Genomic DNA, 10,665 nt, shown 5'->3' on the forward strand with positions numbered 1-10,665 from the left:
TCCCATCAAATATCTAAAACCGTTTCGCCCAAATAATCCCTAAACGTAGTTTCAGCGTGTTCCTTTTGTTTGGCATCTCTGCGCTAACACATTTCAAATTTCTAGGAAACCCTTTCCTGCGTTAATCTCTTCATCTCATAAATTTTCCTAGCTAAACTATTAGGGTTTCGTTAGAATATCAATTTATCTCTTCGACTTAAAGCTCCGTGAAGCCGTATTTAAAAATAGAATTTCTATCTCTTTAGACTCCCGCATAATTCCAAGATAACAAGTGATGTCAATTATAATTCCTGACACTAAAGATCAATGAAGCCCTATTTAAAAATAGAATATTAATTTTTCTCTCTGACCTAAAGAACGTTTATCCATCAGACCTAAGATTAAAGAAGCCTTAATGTTTCTTAATCCCCCCCTTCGTCAATTATAATTCCTGACACTAAAGATCAATGAAGCCCTATTTAAAAATAGAATATTAATTTTTCTCTCTGACCTAAAGAACGTTTATCCCTCAGACCTAAGATTAAAGAAGCCTTAATGTTTCTTAATTCTCCCCTTCGTCAATAATAATTCCAGACACTAAAGATCAATGAAGCCCTATTTAAAAATAGAATATTAATTTTTCTCTCTGACCTAAAGAACGTTTATCCCTCAGACCTAAGATTAAAGAAGCCTTAATGTTTCTTAATTCTCCCCTTCGTGAATCAATAATTTCCCCTAGCGATTATGTAAATCAATTTCTCAGGTTAAGCTAACCAAACAACAATGAAGCCATGTTTGTTTCTTAAGGTCATTGAGCGATTACGTTATCTTTCTCCCTAGGGACTCTATGACCATATTGTTTCATAATTCCCCACGCTCGTGAATCAATAATTCTCCCATTGATTATGTAAATCACTCCTCATGTCATTACACGTGGCCAAACAACAACAACAACAGATCGATTGACCTTGACCACCATTAGACTCGATCGATAATCCTTGAATAAATTATGTCCCGTCAGCATTAAACTAAATTGTAGATGGCAGCACATGTGTTCTCGTGGGGCTGGTACCCCCTCCTCTACTCCCTAGTCAATACCTAGCCCTTTTCACTAAAGTTTTTTTTAGTACTTTCAAAAGAGCTATCCATTCTAATTAACCGTGCTTAGTGATTCAGGGGTTTGTGATTCGAACAAAACTCGAACTTTAGCATTAAGAGCGAGGTATTGACTAGGGGGCAAACTCCCTAATATACGTAATAAAAACATACGAATATAGAAGTTCGTTACGTAGGTTAATTCGTAAGTTATGTTAGAACAAAATTTTTAGAAATCCATTCAGCCAAAAAAAGTAAAATTAATATGCAAATATCGTTTTAATTATTCATGTACGGTGAGCCAAAATCAAAGCTGCATTAGTTCAAAAACGTTCAGAAATTAAATTAAAAAAAATAAGTTTTTTTGACTGAAAGTAAGGAGCGACATTAAAACTTGGAACGAACAGAAATTATTCACTATATGAAAGGGGCTTTCCCCTCCTCAACGCCTGGCTCTTTACGCTAATTTTTTTTTTGGTTCCTGAATTGAAAATATTTTTCAGTAAACGCAGCAGTAAGATTACACACCACTTGATCTCCGGAAGGGTTGCACGCACTCGTGGAAAAATACTTCTATGGTGAGATTAAATAAAAAAGACAAGTTTTTTTTTAACTGAATGTAAGGAACGACGTTAAAACTTAAAATTAACAGAAATTATTCCGTATGTGAAGGGGGCTGTCCCCTCCTCAACGCCTCGCTCTTTACGCTAAAGTTTTTTTATTTTTTAAAAAAATAGAGTTTTGAGAAAGTCAAAATTTATCGTAAAGAGCGAGGCGTTGAGGAGGGGACAGCCCCCATCAAATACGGAAAAATTTATGTTCGTTTTAAGTTTTAACGTCGTTTCTTACTTTCAGTTAAAAAAAACTTGTTTTTTTTATTTAATTTTTGAAAGTTTTTGAATTAATGCAGGTTTTGATTTTTGCTCAACGTACATGAATAATTAAAACAAAATTTGCATATTAATTTTACTTTTATTTGGTTAAATGGCTTCCTCGAAACTTGTTTAATTTTATTTATGAACGATTTTATTAGTAATTAATATACGTAGCTTACGAATTAACTTACGTAACGAACTTCTATATTCACAAATTTTTAACACGTATATTAGGGGGTTCGCCCCCAAGTCGATACCTTGCTCTTTAAGCTAAAGTTCGATTTTTTTTTTCCAATTCTTTAAAAATGACCTCTGAATCACAATCAGTTGAAATCAGTTGAAAAACTTGTTTTTTTTTATTTAATTTCTGATCTTTTTCTTTAATAATGCTGGGAAGTCCGGCGCCCCCTTCATAGCAATGTCCCTTCCCCCATGAAAACTTCCTTCATGGAAAGATCCTCCCATATAACCCCCGAAACACCCCCCCTACCTACCAGAAAAAATCCCCCCTGAAAACGTATGTATACTTCCCAATATCCAACACTATATGTTAACATTGAGTAAAGTTCATAACTTTTAGCCCTCCCCCCGGGGACTTCGGGGCATTAAGGCATCCTAAAAGACATTTTTATCATATTTCCGACTATGCTAAACATTATGGCTATCTCAAAATTTTGATCGGGAGACTTTGGGAAAAACATGAGCGTGGGAGGGGGGCTAGTTGCCCTCCATTTTTTAGGTCACTTAAAAAAGGCACTAGAACTTTTAATTTCCGTTCCAGTGAGCCCTCTCACGATATTCTAGGACCACTGGGTCGATAAGATCACCGCTGGGGAAAAAAAATAAATAAACAGCATCCGTGATCTTTCTTCTAGCAAAAAATGCAAAATTCCACATTTTTTTAGATAGGTGCTTCAAAACTCTACAGTAGGGTTCTCTGATACGCTGAATATGATGTTGTGATTTTCATTAAGGTTCTATAGCTTTTAGGTAGTCTTTCCCCCTTTTTTCTAAAATCAGCCAAATTTTCTCAGGCGCGTAACTTTTGATGGTTAAGACTAAACTTTTGATGGGTAAGACTAACTTTTGATGGGTAAGACAAAGAAAAGTAAAAAAAAAAACATTTGGATTAGTGCCTTTTTAAATGTCGAAAGTGATTTGAGGGCAACTAGCCCCCCCCCCATGCCCATCATTCCCCCAAACACATCCAATCAAAATTTTGATATAGCCATTTTGTTCAGCGTAGTTGATTTCCAGATAGAAAATATGTTTTTGAGAATGTCACTCCCCCACAACCCTCAGGGCAAGGGTTTTAAATTATGCCCTGGGGGCATACAAGAACGATGTTGGCACAATATATTTTTTTCCTTTAGACCAGGGCACTATTCGTATCGAAGAAGTTGTCGTAGGAACTTCAAAAAGGGCTCATTCAATTGGAAATCGGAGTGGCTTGTGCCCTTTTTAATTGTTGAAAGTGAATGGAAGGCAACTAACACCCCTTCCACGCCCACCGTTTCCCGAAACACATTTAATCAACATTTTGAGATAGCCATTTTTTTCAGCGTAGTTGATTTCCAGATAGAAATTGTGTTTTTGAGGAGAACACTCCCTCAACAGCCCTCAGGGCAAGGGTTGTAAGTTATGCCCAGGGGGTATATAAGTTTTTTTTTAGAAAGCGTTGTCGTAGAAACTTCGAGAAGGATTCATTCAATTGGAAATTCAAAAGGCTAGTACCCTTTTTAACAGTCGAAAGTGATTGAAGGGCAACTAACCCCCCTATCACGCCCACCATTTCCCTAAACACATCCTATCGAAATTTTGAGACAGCCACTTATTTGAATGTAATTGAAAGTTCTGGAAATTAGGTGCTTGAGGATGACAACGCCTCCACAAAACTAATGGCAGTGGTTGTAAGTTTCGCTATTGGAACATATAAGGTTTTAATTTAAAGCTTTGTCGTAGAAACTTCAAAAAGGGGGCATTTGATTGGAAATACAAATGGCTAGTGCACTTTTTAATAGTCAAAAGTTATTAGAAGGCAACAATCAGGCTTGACATTTTTATAGTAAAGATTGCTCTGGGTATAATGTATTATTTTGTTGTTGTTGTTTAGACCAGGGCATTTCGTATCGAAGGAGATGTCGTGGGAACTTCGAAAAGGGCTTATTCAATTGAAAATAGAAAGGGATGATGCCCTTTTTAATAGTCGAAAGTGATATGAGGGAAAGTAATCCCCCTCTCATGCCCTCCCTCTCATTTGCCTTTATGTTTAAAAACTAAATGTTGACATAAGATTAAATCAAAAAGCACTGTGTTAATGCTAATTCCCAATAAGGTATCTCAGCAGCATCCCAAGAACGACTGAGGGTATTATGTTCAAACTTTTGGGGCTGCTTCTGCTCTTAAAATTTAACCAAATCAAAATAGTGTAAGTGTATCCAAGCTATCAAAGAAAGTAAACAGTTTTTTTTGCGAATGGTATCAAGTTTTCCATTTCAGGTCAACTAGAGGAGGTATGAAACTTGATTAAACACTACTATTGCACTACTATTTGTGTCCAGATTTTTAAAAGGGTGTATGTTGTTAAAAATTTCCGAAAATTTTTCTCCAGCACACAAATAGTAGGCCAAACTATAAATTCTTTTAAAAAAACGAAAAGATTTAAAGTATTATTTTCTTTTCCCCTGACAACACTAAGTCAATATAAAACGAACAAAAATTAATTAGAAAAACTTTTTCCACAAAATGATTTTTCAAAGAAAAGTAAAGAACTCCATTAAACCAAAAATGAGCAAAAATAAAGTCAAATAATCTACCAAGCGTGAAACTACCACAAATCAGCATCGATAAATAAATGAAATCCAAAACGAAAGAAATTACAATAAATAACCGAGTCAAACCCAAAACGAGCAGAAATTAACATAAGATGGGCGCAAAACCCCTATGCCTTCCCAAGGCCAGAACATAATTTGCACTTTACTAAAAAAAAAATACAAATTAATGTGCATTGTCAGTTTAATATATATATACTGCTATTTAGTAATCAAAATGTTAATATTATTTGATTTATTAAAGTTATAAAAGTAAAAACATTTATATTTTTTTTCAGTAAAGTGCAAATTATTTTTAAAACGTTCGGTCTTTACTAAGAACAAACATCAGTTGGAAACTTAGAACCTGTAGTATCAAACCAAAGCAAGTATTTTACTTCTTTCAAGAAGCTTTCCTTACTTAAATTGCTTAAAAAAGCATTAAATAGTACTTAATGTTCAGAAAAATGTTCAAAGACATTTTTCATTTGTCTAAAAAACCCTTTAAGACGTAAGCAAATACTTTGACAACACTCAACACGATAAACCAATTGTATAGGTGACTATCAAAGAAAGGCAGTAACTGGTCATTATTCTTTTGGATGCCTATTGTTATTCTGTTTGTTTTTTCTATGACATTTTTCAATGTCATTTTGTGCCCCTCTTTTCTCCCTTAAATACGCAAATAGGCCTATCCTTTAAGAAATTGAATAGAAAAAACAAGTTTTTTCTACTGAAAGTAAGGAGCAATATTATAGCTTAAAATGAAACAGCAATTATTACGTAAACGAGGAGGGTTGCCCCCTTCTCAACACCTCGCTCTTCACGCTAAAGTTTTCCGACATTTAAAAAAAAGTTACTTCTACTTCTAATTAAACGACCTTTGTGTTTCAGGAGTCGTTTTTAAGGAATTGGGACAAAATTTAAACTTTAGCGCTTTAAGTTTTATATTGCTCCTTACTTTCAGTTTAAAAAAAAAATTGTTTTTATTATTTGATTTCTTATCGTTTTTTTAATAACGCCAGGAAATCTGGCTCCCCCTCCAAGGAAAAATCCCCCTCCACACAGAAATATCCTCTGGCTAATTCAATCTTGCTGAAAATTTACCCCCAACAATTACCCTTAACACCTCCACGCGTAAAATTGAGTCAGTAAGAAGAAAGCAAGACATTTAAAGAAATTGCATACAGGATTTCTGGCAAATTCCCCCACTATACAATTTACCCTTAAAATTTTACCCCCTGGAAAATTCCCTGTCGATGGAAAATTCTCCCCGTGCAAAGTTCCCCCAGAAAAAAGTTGTCTTCCCATCCCCATCCGAAAAATAGATGCATACTTCCCAAAATACTAATACTATACAAACTACTACACGTAAACAATAGGCAAATCTTATAACATAAAGATGTTTCCCCAGGAGCTGTGGGGGGTCAAGTTATCTCTAAGGACATAGCTATTAAGTCTTTCAACTATGCTGAACAAAATACCAATCACATAATTTTGATCGGACGATTTTTTACCGATCGGACGATCGGACAAATTTTGATGGGAAAATGGCATGGGAGGGGCCTATTTGCCCTCCAACTTTTTTTTTACTGAAAAAAGGATTAGAACCTTTATTTCCTTTAGAATGAGCCCTATCCCAATATTCTATACCCACTGGGTCAATACAATCACCCCTGGAAAAAAAATAAGATAAAATGAAACTGAACACGCATCTGTGATCTTCCTTGTGGCAACAAATACAAAATTCCACATTTTTGCAGATAGGAACTTGAAACCTCTAAGGTAGTGTTCTCTGATACACTGAACCTGATGGTGTGGTTTTCATTAAGGTTCTATGAATTTTAGGGTATCTTTCCTTTTTTTTAAATCCGACAAATTTTCTCAGGCTCGTAACCTTTGATGGGTATAACTAAACTTAATAAAATTTATATATTTAAAATCAGCACAAAAATCCAATTCTTTTGATATATCTTATGGTATCAGAATTCCATTTTTTATAGTTCAAAATTCAAGATTCAACAACTTTACTAAAACTGATTCATGCCGGCTTTACGACCGATTACAAATAAAGCACATATATGCTTGAAAAACACAACCAGTACACATTTACTAAATTATAAAACTAACCAAATCATCACTGAAATAAACACAAATAAAGAACAATACAAAAAAGAGATAAAAATGATAATTACTGACTAATAAATTATGAGAAAAAAAATAATAAAAAGAACAATAAATAAATAATAAAAAAATAATGTAATAATACGAATATATTAATAACAGAACAAAAAAAATTACTTAATTTGTCCTCTCCCGTGTTCCAGCCCCACACTCACCAACCGCCCGCAAGGAGATGCTTCTTTGACCGGTTTTTAAATTGCGGGACACTTTCCGCTTCCCGAATTGAGTCTGGAAAAGTATTCCAGACCACCGGAGCCGAGTGCCTTGCCACATGGCTAGAACGCACCGTACTTCTTGGCTCACTTACTAGGTGTCCAGCATTTCTCGTAGCATATCCATGATAAAATGAGTTAAAACGAAAAAAATTACTAAAAACATCAGGCGCTAAACAATTCGAACTCTTAAAAAAAAAAATACCAATCTGAAAATCTATAATATCACATAAATTAAAAATCCTATTTTATATAAAAATCAACTCTGTGCTTAAAACTTCTGTATCATACTGACCAATTAATCTCACTGCTTTATTTTGCTGAATCTGCACTCGTTTAAAATTGCACGTAAAATTACTAGCCCAAATCATACATCCCTAATTTATATACGGCGCAATCAAAGAATGGTATAAGAAAACTAAAATATGAGAAGCTAAAAAATGTTGAAAACGTCTTAAAATCCCAAGGCCACGGGCTACCTTACACGCAACTACATCACCATGTCTTCTCCAGCTGAGGTTCTGATCGAGAATGAATCCTAGGTAACGCACTTCCTCAACCTGCTTTAGTACATTACCATTTATTGATATTTCACTGGGAATATTTGGGGATACACCAGTCCGACTAAACAGAATATATTTACTCTTTGCCGCGTTAATGCTAAGTAAGCTAATGCTTGAAAAGTCACTCAACCCTTGCAGAGCTCTGTTTGCTTTCTGGACCAATTCTTCAAGAGTCTTCGCTGCCACAACAAGTGCTGTATCGTTGGCGAAAGATGTCTTAGACGCACCAGGAATATAGAACCGCATACTGTCAACATACTCTAAATACAACAGGGGTCCTAAGACGGAACCCTGTGTTACTCCACAAGAAACAGGAGAAAACTTAGGGAATATCCCCCCAGGATTCATCCACATTGACTTATCATTTGAATATAACCTGAGACAGTCTGACCATATCACGATTACATCTATAGTTTTTGACATATCCAATAAAATACTAAAATCAACTGTCTAGAAGACCTTTTTAAAATCTATAAAAATACTAATACAATATTCACCCTTTTCCAAAGCTAAATTAATATTTTCTAAAAGATGTTGTACAGCATACGAAGTCCAATGGTCCTTCCGGAATCCAAACTGCCCATCATACAATGCATGCAGGCTCGTGAGGTGATCATAAAGTCTTCCATGGATGACTTTTTCATATACTTTCGAAAACACTGGCAAAATAGAAATAGGCCTCCAGTTTGATATATCCATTTGAGTGCCACCTTTGAAGAGAGGGAGAATCTTCGCTGTTTTCAATAGTTTTGGAAATACTCCCTTCTCCATTGATAAATTTATTAGGCGCACTAGCACAGGAAGAATGTACACCAGAATTGATCGAATAGTCTTCAGGTTAACACCATCTAACCCGGCACTGTTGGATCCAATCGACCTGACGTTCTTTGTTAATTCATATGAGTCACAGGGACGAAATTCCATTTCCGTTCCCTCGCCCCTCCCATCAGCACACGAGTTGCTACCAACAAGAGCTTGGGAATTTCTAGTTTCCGCTTGTATCTTTGTTCCAATGTTACTAAAATAATCACCAAACTTCTCACACAGCTCTTGTCTATCCTCTACAACCACTCCTTTGATTTCAATTTGAGGGTCTTGAGTTCTCCGACGCCCGCTAACCAGTTCATTGATAACTTTCCAAGTTATTTTCAGATCTGCTTTATTTTCCTCAAAAAGTGCCGAGTAATATTGTTTCTTTTTTTTTTCCTTTTCAGTGAGCTCGCCATATTACGAAGCTGTTTAAAACGAGAATTATCCTCCTCCTTTGAAAATCTCAGACAATTCCAAAACGCACTGTCACGCTGTTCAGATAAGTCATCTAGCTCTTCATCAGCCTATGATTTTCACGCTATATTGGGTTTCTGTCTGAGTTTCTTTACCGGACAAGTTTTGTAATATGCAGTAGTTATGGTGCTACTAAATTGTTCAAAAGCATCACAGGGGTCATTCTGGTTAAATACAGATTCAAAACATGTTGCACTTATTTCCTCTTTAAACTTCCGAATGTTTTCAGGCTTAATCTCTTGAATAATTTTTTTTTTTGCTTTTTTTAGCCTGGAACTTTTAAATCAGAATTAAATACCACCGGGAAATTATCAAGTATCGAGTTCACAGAAGTACTAAAAAACACATTTCTGATATACTTTTAAGAGATAAACATTTTTTCAATCAGGGTAGCAGACCGATCCGTGATCCTAGCAGGAATTTTAACAGGGGGAAAAAGATCATCAGAAACCATAAAATTTAAAAAGTCTAAATTAAAAATACCTGTAGATAAAAGATCAAAATTAAAATCACCCATACATGCTAACTCTTGCTGCGACTTCTGAGCTATCATTAGAAGACTTTGGAAACCTTCTGTGAATTCCTCATACGACGCACTTGGAGGTTTATAAACTACTGATAGGATAATTTTTCTCACACCAAGCCTCATACCCATCTCAATTTCAATAGAAAGTGTTTCTACCTTATCTTCTCTCCAGACATCAAGATCCTTCCTTGGTTCCAATTAAGTGAATCACTTACTGCTTAACCTAGTCCATTATTGTTAGTTCACACTTTACTCCTTATGGTAAGCTGGAAGTTCCGATAATTAAAAGACGAGTGAGGACCAACATTACTCGAAAATACTTTACAAAGGGCCTCGACATTGGAGATTGCTACATTTCAAAAGAAAATCAAATATCTCATCATACGGAGAAGTAAGGTGGCAGTTCCACGAACACGCATTAAAACCAGCATTTTGCATAATTCCAAAATAAGAAGAATCAAAATATTTACTAAACTGCTGAAGTCGATAACTCACTGTAGACTCTTCATTCGCCAAATCCGAAAGTAAATAACTATCAATATAAAACGGGCAGCTTTCCAAATGGCTGAGCCTTAATGGGGAATCGATTGATACATCACACATATTTATACATAATAAGCACTTTAATAACTTACATTAAGAAAAAAAAAAAATAAAAATAAAATAGAAAATAAAAGACAAAAAAGGCGCAGCTGAGCTCTCGGAACAGGTAAATAATAATAAATGAAAAGAGAACAAAACATTGACAAACAATAAACCAAAACTACAAAATCACCGCAAGCAACTAAAAGCAATCCGCCAGTGACTGAATCCTGGGAGCAATGGTGTTTGTGGGTAGTTTTGCAAGAATTAGCCCACAATCAGACCAGCCATTTCGCACTCCAAAACTATCCCTTGCCGTATTCAAAATGTCACGACGGCGTTTCGTTAGGGCCTCAGACCCGAAAAGGCCCGACTTGGCAAGCTTAATTTTGGTCTTGAAAAGTTTTCTTACTCATTCACGGCTTCTCAATTTTATAAGCATTTGCGCAACGTATCTTTGGCCTAGTGCATTAGAATTATTTAAATGGTAGTAGTATATACTCTGAATGCCATTTTGCGAAAAACTAGTGACTCCCATTTTCTGTGTTATGATAG

Source organism: Artemia sp. Qi Xiang Cuo, chromosome 11 (genome assembly GCF_049724085.1).
Source record: "Artemia sp. Qi Xiang Cuo chromosome 11, ASM4972408v1, whole genome shotgun sequence".
Classification (NCBI taxonomy): Eukaryota; Metazoa; Arthropoda; class Branchiopoda; order Anostraca; family Artemiidae; genus Artemia; species Artemia sp. Qi Xiang Cuo.